The following is a 13,250-nucleotide window of genomic DNA, read 5'->3' on the forward strand; positions in this document are numbered from 1 at the left end:
AACCAATTTCTAATAAATAAAATGTTTGGCCTCCAGCGAAGGATTTAATCAAAATCGCATGAATCCAGTTTATTTAGTGTTAAGTAGTGATATAAACTAGGCAGCTGATGAAGGATACAAGTAGACAATGAAGCTAACAGATAGGTGATCCAAACTGTATCGCACACAACTACAAATGTGCGTGATCGAAATGAACATACAAATTCGAATTCCCAAATCTTTTAAGGAGATTTGGGCTTTCTTGTTTGGTTTAATAGAAACGACTATTATAAAGATAGTTTTTTGTAGAAAAAAACAGAAATGAATTCTATTAATTGCAATGAAATTGGTTTTATTTGACAGATTAGTTGCCATTTTAATATGAATATGATTGGTAGTTCTAAACAGGAGGTCGAACGAAAAGAATACTTTCGGAAGGATTTGGTGGCGCATATCAGAAATGATGTTGATGCCAGAACTCTCCCATATTAAGGCTTTTTAATTAAGGATCATAGAAATTCCATATCAATCACCATTAATTGTGACGTTCTGGCTGATAATAACCCATAAAGCATACCAAACCGAGACTTTTCTTTATCTAGCTGTCTTGAGGATTAACTTTACTTAAAATTCGGCTGTTTCGGTTGCTGACGTAATCATTCAACCAAAGATTCGATTGAACTCTGACCAAAATTTTCTTCGGTATGAACAACAATCTAGTTTTGGGCCAATTTATTACAATGTGCAGGCGTTGTTCCATCGTCAGTCCAACAATAACCTACAAAGCATACCAAACCGAGGCTTTTTCTGGATCTGTCTTAAGATTAGCTTTCTTAAAATTCGACTGTTTCGGTTGCTCTCTCGGTTGACATCTGACCAAAATTATCTTATGAAAATCGGTATGAACAACAATTTAGCTTTGAGACAAACTATGATTCGATTGACCTCACATTCAACCAAATATTCGATTGACCTCTGACCAAAATTTTCTTGTGAAATTCGGTATGAACAACAATCTAGTTTTGGGTCAATTTATTACAATGTGCAGGCGTTGTTCCGTCGTCAGTTCGACAATAACCTACAAAGCATACCAAAGCGAATCTTTTTCTGGATCTATCTGTCTTGAGGATTAGCTTCACTAAAAATGCGGCTGTTTCTGTTGTTGACATAGCCATTCAACCAAAGATTCGATTGACCTCTGACCAAAATTTTCTTGTGAAAATCTGTTTTAAGATTAGCTTCACTTAAAATGCGGCTGTTTCGGTTGTTCGGTGGCCATTCATCCAAAGAGTCGATTGACCTCTGACCAAAATTTTCTTGTGAAAATCGGTATGAAAAAAATCTAGCTTTGGGTCAATTTATCACAATGTGCAAGCGTTGTTCAGTCGTCAGTCCGACAATACCAAACCGAGCCTTTTTTCTGGATCTGTCTTTAGATTAGCTTAACTTTAAATCCGGCTGTATTGGTTGTTGACATAGACATTAAACCAAAGATTCGTTTGACCTCTAACCAACATTTTCTTGTGAAAATCGTTATGAACAATAATCCAGCTTTGGTCCCATTTAGAATGTGCAGGCGTTGTTCGGTCGTCAGTCCGAAAATAACCCATAAAGCATACCAAACCGAGCCTTTTTTCTGGATCTGTCTTAAGATTAGCTTCACTTAAAATGCGGCTGTTTCGGTTGTGCGGTTGTTCGGTGGCCAATCATTCAAAGATTCGTTTGACCTCTAACCAAAATTTTCTTGTGAAAATCGGTATGAACAAAAATCTAGCTTTGGGTCAATTTATCACAATGTGCAGGCGTTGTTCGGTCGTCAGTCCGACAATTATCCATAAAGCATACCAAACCGAGGCTTTTTTCTGGATCTGTCATAAGATTAGCTTCACTTAAAATGCGGCTCTTTCGGTTGTTGAAGTAGCCATTCAGCCAAAGATTCGATTGACCTCTGACCAAAATTTTCATGTGAAAATCGGTATTAAATAACTACAATCTAGCGTTGGACCAATTTATCACAATGTGAAAAAGCTGTCCGGTCGTCTGTCTATTCATGATGAATTGTTTAATATTTAAGCAGTTATTATAGGAACTGACTATTTAATATTAGCCTTCTGAAGGCCTGCTTGTAACATCAATAATATTGCTGATATAACAGTCTATGTTTGGAAATTTTGAGGTCAAACATGATAATTATTCTCTTCACTGAACAACTAGTGCATAGAAAGCAGTTTAGTTATGTTTCAACCTGTGAGAACTCGCATTGTCGTGTTGGAGAATGGTTATGATTTAGTTTTCCACCGTTTAACGTTGCTTTAATTTGATCGTGGCAACATGTTTGGTATCCAATAAAACATAAGATCATGTCCTTCTTGTGCACATAACTTTTACTGCATTTAGATCAGTATGAAGCAAACATACATTCAACTGGTATGTATGATTTGTCACCCGGCGATATAGCAATATCAAATTAGAAAATTTAGGTTTTTTATGAAACTTGCTTGGAAATATGATGTTGCTTCAGAAACTAAAGCCAAATTGATCGTAGCACTGTTGTTCAGTTTATTCTGATTTGTAAAACGTTTTAAGCATTCAATAAGCCCTCCACCACGATCGTAATATGCCCGGGCACTTGTCAATCGTAATGCGCTTAACATCAGTTGAAAAATTATCCAAAGTAAAGGTATAATTCCGAAATACTCAGCCCCTTTGTTATTCTGACATCTTGGCATTCTGACAACTAGTTTTTTAGCATGAATGCCGAATTTATAATACCCGGTGATTGACACCACTCAGTTACTTAGTTGTGAGCATTATAGTCTTTGGTTCAATCCAATACCATCCATATAATTGTGTCCTAAAATATATAGACACCTCCGCCAACTTGCTCACCATTTTTAAAGGCGGCCAGATTATGAACGGAGATTGCACTCCAACAATAATCAGTACGATCTGGAATATTCTGAAGATCCCTATAATACTAGCATGATCGTCAAACTCATGTATTGAAAAGGAGATTAAAAATTACTTGGATAAAGTGTTATTGGTATGTTAAATCTTTGCATTTACTTCGTTGTTTATTGCATCTTAAATTTTCCTTATGCATTGAAACACTCCCGGAAAAATTATTCAATACACTTCTAAGAGAGGGCCTGTGTACATTGACACTAAAAGAGAGTCCACTCCGACTGATATTTTAAACTCATCTGCATTTCTTTTTAAAAATCTGGTATCCATGATCACCTTTAACCGAATGCTCTTTCACCATGAGTGACCCCACAAAGTATATATTCTGAATCGTTATAGATAGCGGAGTCGATATAGCCATGTCCGTCTGTCCGTCTGTGTGTTGAAATCAACTTTCTGATGCCCCCAAATAACTTACATACACGAATGATACATCAATATCTCCGAAATTCTTCCGGCTCGGTTGCTGAGATATAAGGAAAAAACCAGGACAACCTCGATTTTTGACCCATATCTGGATTACTAAATCATTAATATGGACAATATGGATATCTAATGATAGATATTTCAAAGACCTGTGCAACGACGTATATAAGACCATAGTAAGTTGGACCTACAATGGGTCAAAATCGGAAAAAAAAATTTTACATTTTGTTTACCTAAAAATATATAAAATTTGTATTTTAAAGTATAATTTGGTGAAGGGTATATAAGATTCGGCACAGCCGAATATAGCTCTCTTACTTGTTTTTTTCTCGAATGTGAAATTTAAGTATGAGCCATGTGTAATTTATAATTTTCTTGGTTACAACTCTGTTTTAGGGTTGTAGAGAGGACCGAGCATTGACTATATTATTATAATTTTTATTGAAAGTAAACAAAAATCTTCGGAACTGTCTGTCCGTTACTCTCCAAGCTTCGCTTTTCCACCGTTTTGATTACCCAAATAATTATTCACATGTATACAAAAGGGAATTAACACAGAATTGTTGATACTCCAATGTACCAGTTAGCGAGATAAGTATTATTCATATATAACGAATATATGATCTTCTTAATATTGATCCTCTTTGCTACATTTAAAGTAATATTTCAGTCACTTTAAATAAACTGCTTGTTTTAGCGTTTCAATTATTTTCAGTCACACTTTATAGGAAATCTTTTGTAACAGTTTGAACTTGGTTTATCTTTTACAAAAAAGACAACTAAACTTGTATTTACAATTTATTTGTAAATAGTCTTATTAGCTATTGTTTTTATTCTTTTCAGAATTTTGTCTTCAATTGACAACCTTGTTGGGGTGGTGAAATAAAAATTCTCAATTTCTCTTTTCCCCACATACATATTTATATATGTTTGTACGATAATTTGTTGTAGTTGCATTCGTTCTCATTACTACTCGTATTTCTGTTTTATTTCAGCATGTGTTATCACAAAGTCCATATGGACGCTGTTGTATTTAAGCATATACTTTTCATATGGTTCTACGAGTTGAAATATATATATAGATATTTACATATATACATATGTTTATACATATAGGTATAAATATGTATGTGTAGTGTTGTTATTGTTTAAATTTTACTCGTCATTTGACAGACTTTGTGCACATGAATAATGTCGTTGCATTTGTTGCATCAATAAGTTTATTATTATTTTCGATTCATTCTCATGTGAGTTTGCCATAATCCCCGAGTGCTCACAAGTAGCGAATAATTTGCTTAGTACTCGTTCATAAACAAAAAAAGGTTGTGTTAGGTATAAAAAAGGGGGTATAGTTGTACATAAATATGCTACATATTTGGTACAATGGAAATGTGAAAACTACTGTGATTTTCTATTTAACCAAAACAAGTACATAAACCATGTTATTGCTTCCGAATCAAACCCAACTATGTCCATCTTCAGGGCCAATCCTTATTTCCATGTTATCTAATTTATCGATGATCTAATTTATCGATGTTCCTTAACTTGTATTATTCAACTTGGTGACCAGTTTTTGGATATTAGCACGGCCTGTTGAGAAGTTTGAGTGAAGGCCCGAGTAGAGAATACCCCTTCGAAAGACTTCCATGGTAGTATGACTAAAAGAGTGTTATATTCGACTGTTCCTAATCTTATACACCCACTACCAATATAATACGAAAGTGGGCTTTATATGGGATCTATGACCAATTATGTACTGATCTTCATATAATTCGGTACGACGATTTTTATATCTATGTGGATTATTTACGTCGATGTTTAAAAGATATTTATGAGGATTTAAGTGATGTTCGGGTGTGGACCTTATATGGGAGCTATAATCAGTTATGAGCCGATCTTCATAAAATTCGGAGCGACGATTGGGTGTATGACTTAAAAATGAGCGATTTACAATAGATGACGTATCTGTTGAATGCGGTTTTTGTTTTTAATAATTTATATATCATTTTGAAGGGTACATATTTGCCATTTATTCTCACTTAGTTACTGAACGTTATAGTGTAAACAACAAAGTTTTTTTTCTTCGAAAATGTGGAATTTTGTGCCAAAAACCGTCATATGCGGGAAGTTTTGTTTTACTTCTTTAATTAGAAAACAAGTGCCCCTGAAGCACACCGAGTGCTCACCTAACCTTATGGTAAATGTGTTTCACCAGTTTCAATGTGCGAGAGATGGTTTGTTCGGTTCAGTGGTGATTTTGTCACCGAAAACAAAGGTCGTCCAGACTAGCCAAAAAAGTTTGAAGACCAAGAATTATAAGAATTATGGAGTAATGCCATGAAAATTGTTGTCAAACTCGACAAGAGCTTGCAAAATCATTGGAGACCATGAAATACGATTTTGCATGTATGAAATGATGTTCGAACACTACAAAAGTAAAGCATTTCTGCATCGAATCATTACTTGCGATGCTAAATGCATCCATAAGATAACACGAAGCGTAAGAGATCGTATGTGAAGCCTGACAAACCAGCCGAATCGACATCAAAGCCAAATATCCATGTCGCTAAGATAATGCCCTGTATTTGTAGGGAGCAAAAGTGTCCAATCAAAATGGAACCTGTACAGAACGCAACTGATTCGTTTCAATCGAGCATTTGCCAATGAAAATGAAATATTACATCATTACAACGCTCGGCCACATTATGCAATACATGTTAAAAACTGTTTAAAATGAAGTGATTGGAAAGTTTGGCTTCACCCGCCTTAAAGTCCTGATCTTGCCTTGATTCGTTCTTGACCTCAAAAGATGAGCAGTTCTTTTGGCTCGGAATCCATATGTTGCCAGAAAGCTAGGAACAGATCATAGAACTTCGCATTTTCAACAGAGCTAGTCCTGTGTTCAAAATTTCAATATATTTAAAGAAAATTGCAAAAAATATCAACTTTTTTGGAGGTTGTTAACTCTGGTTCTACTTGACCGAATTTGCCCATTTTCAATATCAACCATTTCTGATCAATAAGAAATGTTCCTAAGTCCTATCGTGCTGAGTTGTCAATCTTTATAGCACCCAGTATGCGCGATGATAGGAAAGAAAGTTTTTATCAGTGATCGGAATCTACTCAAAATTCTAAGAAAATTAAAACAAGTAAGAGTGCTATATTCGGCTGTGCCGAATCTTATATACCCTTCACCAAATTATACTTCAAAATTTTAAATATTTTTAGGTAAACAAAATTTAATTTTTTTTCAAGTTGTTTTTTTAATTTTTTGGAAAAAAAATTGTTTCGATTGTTATTTTAAATTTTTTTTTTTAAATTTAAAATTTTTTTTTTTTTTTTCAATTTTTTTTGTGAAAAAAAATTCAGGTTAAATTTTTTTTCCGATTTTGACCCATTGTAGGTCCAACTTATTATGGTCTTATATACGCCGTTGCAAATGTCTTTGAAATATCTATCATTAGATATCCATATTGTCTATATTAATGTCTTAGTAATCCAGATATAGGTCAAAAATAGGTCTAAAATCGAGGTTGTCTTGGTTTTTTCCTCATATCTCAGCCATTTGTGGACCGATTTTGCTGATTTTAAATTGCAAAATTCTCGAAAGCATGTCTGACAGAATTATTGAAGATTTGGATCCCGAAGATATCTGGGGTCTTCAGAAAATTGATTTCAACAGACAGACGGACAGACAGACAGACGGACATGGCTTAATCGACTCCGCTATCTATAAGGATCCAGAATATATATACTTTATAGGGTCGGAAATGAAAAATGTAGAAATTACAAACGGAATAAATATAAAAATAAAGTATGGGTCTAAAATCAAAGATAGACTTCAAAATACACGTTTAAGAAATTTCACTGTCCAACAAATTGAGACTTTTTGATTGGAACAGAATAGCGACCCTATAATTCTGAAAGGGCATATTAAGTAGATAATTTTTTTTTTTCTTGAAATAAGAGTCAATTGACCTCTAAAGAGTGGAGATGGAGATAGAGGGTTAAGATCTTCCACAAAAATGATCAACATAAAATTCCAAGATATAAATCTGACAATAAGAATTCTCTCAGACATTAACTTACAACAATTTTTTCAGTTAGTTAATGCACCCTACGATCAAAAAATTAAAACTTTGGCCCACTGTAAAAAAAATTCAGACCAGTTGGACTATAAGTTTATTCTATAAAAATTATCTACTCAACATGCCCTTTCAGAATTATAGGGTCGCTATTCTGTTCCAATCAAAAAGTCTCAATTTGTTGAAATTTCTTAAAAGTGTATTTTGAAGTCTCTCAGCGGGAGTTAGGTTTTGATTTTAGACCCAGAGTTTCTTGGGGACATTTTCTTAGAATTTTTCGTAGATTACGTTTTAGCTATACGCCTGTTGTCCAAAAAAATTTACCCGCCCTAATGGATATATATTGGTATGGATTCATTGGATAATCCTCAGAATTTAAGATGTATATTAAGGTTAAGTACTGAATTTAACAGCTATTGAAATTTGTACACCTTTCGTGTAAATTCTTTAAACTTAATAAATTTCCATCTGTACAAACTGCCAGTTCATGATTGAGGGATTTTGGGACATATTAATGTTTTGGAATAGTACTCAACTCTCATGTATGGGATGATGTCTAAAATTAAAAAAAAATTAAGTCTAAAATGGTACAATTTGTTTGGTACAATTCGTATTTTTGTTTAATATGTCCGTTGTGTGTTAGTGGGGAACTGAGAAGTGGGTGGAGAAAAGCATAGAGATAGAGGTACTCTCACATCTAAAATGTACTGTCTATATGGGTTAATATAATTGTAGGTACCCCATTTGTTTTGTTTCTGTTTCTGTTTTTGCTTTAATTTATTTATAATTTCTTTTAGTTTTATTCACTTGTTTATCACTTTAATTGCATTGATAGAGCAAATATTTAATACATTTGTTTGAATGTATGTTTTTACATAACGACTTACATATGTATTAGTATTTGTATGCATGTATTTCTAAATGTACTTGAGTTTGTCTGCTACTTGTGCCACCAACCACCAACTGTAGTGTTTTATAGCTTTATATAGTTGAAATATTTTTAATTGAAATAAGGTTAACAAGTGGTCATTGTGTCAGATTTATTGTTTTGTTTTTTTTTTGTTGATCTAGAAGTTGAAAATGGGAAATGTCAAATAAAACGTAGAGATTTGTCGTCGTAGGTATGCATGAGGCGTCAACAGTTTAATTAAGCCTTATTCTTTTTTATATTTGAAGATTTTTAATTGTATTAAGTGTTTAATTTGTTCATGTCTGGAATATTCCAATGGTTCACATTTATAATAGATTATTTTTTATAATCGACTAAGGCATTTCCTCAAAACATATGTATTTTATAGTTTTATTAATGATTTAATAAGTTTTTGGCATAAATCGAACCAGATGACCTCTGTGACCTCTTTGAACTCTAGATATCAGTTCTGAAGCTCTTAGAGATGATCATGCTCTGACATGATCATGTTGTTCGATTAATGCAATTACTGCAAGTGATGCTTACAGACCCCAGTAGTGTAATGAGTATCTTCAAATAATTTTACGAACTATATATAAAATTGCCATTGACTGAGAGCTCAGGCTCAGGTTTTCATGCAACCATTTTGTTTTCGATTATTTGGTTAACAATATCATCTTTTTCCAAGGTAATATTCGCTTAGGGGTTCAATCTAATACATTTAAAGAAGGATCTCTCCACATCCAGTCAATGTAATAAATATTACCACTCTCGCAACATACAAACAGGCAAACAATAGATCGCTATACTATGCAAGATCGTGGAATAATTGCTTAAATGAAAATGCCTCGTCGCTCATGATGATTTTCGACTGAAAATCGCCCACTTCGTTGTTGAGATTGAGTCAGGCTCTAGAGTAATTCACATGCCAACTGGACAAACATTACGCCGCTTAGCTGATCAACTCGAACAGACTGGAGCTACATGAGATCTTTCAGGGCGTGGCCGCCATCGGACTGGTCGTTGATTATCGCGGCTGCGGATGTTGCTGAGAATGAAGAAACATCAACCAGACGACATGCCACGCAATTGGGCGCCATACAAAGTGCAAACAGTGCATTAGTTAATGCCTGCTGACCGTCAGTCGCGTGTGAATTACTGTAGAGCCGTTCTCAATCTCAACAACGAAGTGAACGATTTTCAGTCGAAAATCATGATGAGCTCTTAGTATAGCGCTCCATTGTTGTATGTATGCAGTGTGATTCATTTTGCGCCACCTTGTAGTATCAGTGGAAAATGAAACACAACCCACACCGCGGCTATGCTTCAGCGAATCAATGTGTTCCTCTCCTCGACCTCGGTCGAGAAAATCCAAAATAGACTTTTAAGTACTGGGCCATACAAGATAGTAAAGGGATTAAATGTAGTAAAATAATTCCTACGGCCTTTTCAGTCCGGCGGACATCATACTGTATTCTCATGCATAGAACATCAAGAGGGACAAAATTTATACCACACACCAATATAGATGAAGCAACGTGATCGACATTGAGTTTTGTGAGCGTTGAAATCGACATTCAAGATCCAGATTCAGCGAATGAATCATGTTTTTTCTTATTGCCCAAATCTCCGACAGGATTGGTCTATAATTGAATGAATGTCAAATGTTGCTGTAACCTGCAAAATAAAAAATAGAGTTGGAGGTTTGACGATGAAGGTTTACTGAGCTAAGCCTCTTTTTGATGCATGCGAGAGGAGAAAACCCATGTAAACACGGTAACATTTAAAAAATGTTAGTGTTGGAATTATAACACACTAAAAACTAGAAACACGTTGCCAAATATATAAAGGATAGTTCTATTATCGATTCTAGTACACATACTGCCACGCCTACTGCATAAATCTTATATTACTGGGTTTGTCTGACTGTACTGTTTTTATTTGTTAGATATTAAGAAGCAACAATGTTTTTAGAAAGTACACATTTAAAAATATAATTTCTTATATAGTTTAGCAAAGACTTTACAATTTTTCTTTTTTGGCAATGTAATATAGTGGTGCGATACGTTTTTAAACAATTGGCGCTAGTACATCTGCTTGTGCATAGATTTATATATAACGCATGATACTTTAATATTCCTTAGCAACAAATGCATTTTATTGAAATATACATAAAATGCAAAGCTTAAGTGTTACACAGAGCTAAAAAACACTAACTAAAACTGATTAAATAAACTGATAAGTCATTATTAAAACCATTAGGACAGTAAATATTTATGTTACAACTTCCGAAATCTTTTTTAACGAATGAAGTGAACAAAATTCTCCTCTATCATTAAATAATATCATTTATTTTAAATTGACCTAACTATGCGCCAGCAACTACGATCCTAGTATTTTGGAAAGAACAAATGTGCCTGATAAAACTAAACGATTTAAAACAAGTAAGAGAGCAATATTCGGATGTGCCGAATCTTATATACCCTTCACCAAATTATACTTCAAAATACAAATTTTAAATATTTTTAGGTAAACAAAAAACAATTTTTTTCCAGTTGTTTTTTTAATTTTTTGGAAAATTTTAAATTTTTTTTTGGTTTTTAAATTTTTGGTAAAAAAAAAATTCGGTTAAAAAATATTTATTCCGATTTTGACCCATTGTAGGTACAACTTACTATGGTCTTATATACACACAGTTACTAAAGTATACGTACGATTTACTTTTTGGGACTTTTTTTTAAAATCTATATATTTAAAAATACAAGGCCCAACTCATTCATTCACTCACTCATTCACTGATTCATCAGTTATGAGTGAGTGAATGAAGGCCCATAAAGTCGATCGTACGTATACTTTAGTAACTGTGTGTACGTCGTTGTAAAGGTCTTCGAAATATCTATCATTAGATATTCATATTGTCTATATTAATGACTTAGTAATCCAGATATAGGTCAAAAGTCGAGGTTGTCCTGGTTGTCGAAAACATGTCTGAGTTTGTTTAAAATTTAAACAAACTTTGGAAGCTACTCTTGTAAACGGATCTCATTAAAAAATTCTTAAGTACCTCAACAATTTCCAGCTGATTAAAATTACATTACATAATTACTCAAGTATGATCGGATTAACATAAATATTAACATTTACAAACATTGCATTACAATAATAACGATCACATTTCATTAATTTGCAAAGTGTTTGCTCATCAATTATCATACACTCAAATAATTTTTTATTATAAAAAAAGTTACACGATGTGACACAGAATATAAACTACAAAATCATATAGAACAATAAGTAAATAAAAACATGTAACCTGGAAATAAATCTGGCATTTCTAAACGTCTGGTCCGATCGGAATAAAATTCGACGTGTGCGAAGCCAAGGAGTATTAAGATATACTAGGACCGCCTGGTGGTCAAAATTCGACCACTAATAACGATGTTATACAGTTACTTTTGAGTACATATGTATATGCAAAAATATTTTTCACGTGTATGTATTTAGATGTGCATAAACATGTTGTTGTTGTTGTTTTTCAAGCAAATTTAAAACGCTTTTTACCACTTTTATGGAAAGAATTTTTTAAAAAAATTTATATTGTGCACATCTAGAGAAAATAACCTTTTAAACCATATAAGTTTCATCAATATTGGTGGACAATAACATACTTAAATATACATATATATTTTTTTTCGTTAAAAATTTTAGTTTTTTTTATTTAAAATACAAACTAATTTTAATATCTAAGCGACGACTTTTGATCCACCCAACATTTAATGATCGACAATAATTAATTCATCTATACTCCAATCTTCATAGGAATGATCGGGTAAAAATCGTCTTATAATAATGGGAATCTTTTTCTGTTTCAATTCTTTCGTGGCAATTTGCAAAGGATCTGTTTCACCTTCCAATTCCACCATTATAGGAGCACACATAGCAATTTGCAAAACGTACCCAAGACACGCGCTCTTTCATATTTTGTCATGTATTTGGTTGTGATACGTTTCGATTTTGGTACACCGCCGCCAGCATTTCCAGGTGCTATAATTTCAATATTGTCTACTTCCTTCTCTTGATTAATGTCGTCGATTTTGTTTTCCTCATCAACATCATCGAATTCATCACCGCCAACATCATCATTATCGAAATCTCCATCATCCATATTTGCAAATGAAATTTATTAAACTTTAGAAAATAATTGAAAAAATAATTAAAATTGTGCAGCTAAAATTTTCCTTGCCAAAGTTGAGAGATTAAAATAATAACAAGCTAATACACAGAAAAATCTTTTCAAAGGGAATCCCGTAATTCCTAAAAAATTGGAGAGAAAATCTCATAAATGGTACTTTTTACAATTTTGCCTATAGGGTCCACATTTCATTCGGGGCTGGGAAAATACTTTGTGGATAAATAGGTAACACACATCAAGTTTTCCAAAGCAACTTTCGGTTTTCTGATCCCAGCTTTGGGATTTTAGAACATGTGGCCCAAAGTTGAAATTTTGGATAAAAAAAGGTCGAATTCCGAAGGTAGTAGTATTCGAAAAATTTTATACCAAAATGTTATCCGTAAAAACACCTTACAGAAAAACATAAAATTGTTATATATTCTTAAAGAAAGTTTTTTTTTTTATTGAAAAAAGTTAAGGTACCTTTTCGCCCAAAAAACAAAAACAAAAGCAAAAAATAGTAGATTTTTTGTTTTTAATTTTTAAATATAAAATATTTTATCTTTGGATCCATAATTAATATTGCTCTAAAATCTTTTGTATCTATATTATTGGCAGTGTTTAAAAAACTAGACTACAAGTAGCAGTAGCAACGAAAAAACACAAGTAGTCTAGTTAAAAAATTAATAAAAACTCGGAGTCAATAATTACTACT

General features: G+C 33.1%; 1 protein-coding gene and 1 pseudogene across 1 annotated transcript in view; one reads left to right on the forward strand and one right to left on the reverse strand.

Moving 5' to 3' along the window:
- l(1)G0007 (ATP-dependent RNA helicase l(1)G0007) overlaps positions 1-13,250 on the forward strand; it is a 70,607-nt gene that overhangs the window by 29,616 nt on the left and 27,741 nt on the right. The gene's annotated exons all lie outside the window — the stretch shown is intronic.
- LOC135958166 (DNA-directed RNA polymerases I, II, and III subunit RPABC2-like) lies at positions 12,050-12,529 on the reverse strand (annotated as a pseudogene).

This window comes from Calliphora vicina, chromosome 4 (assembly GCF_958450345.1).
Source record: "Calliphora vicina chromosome 4, idCalVici1.1, whole genome shotgun sequence".
Classification (NCBI taxonomy): Eukaryota; Metazoa; Arthropoda; class Insecta; order Diptera; family Calliphoridae; genus Calliphora; species Calliphora vicina.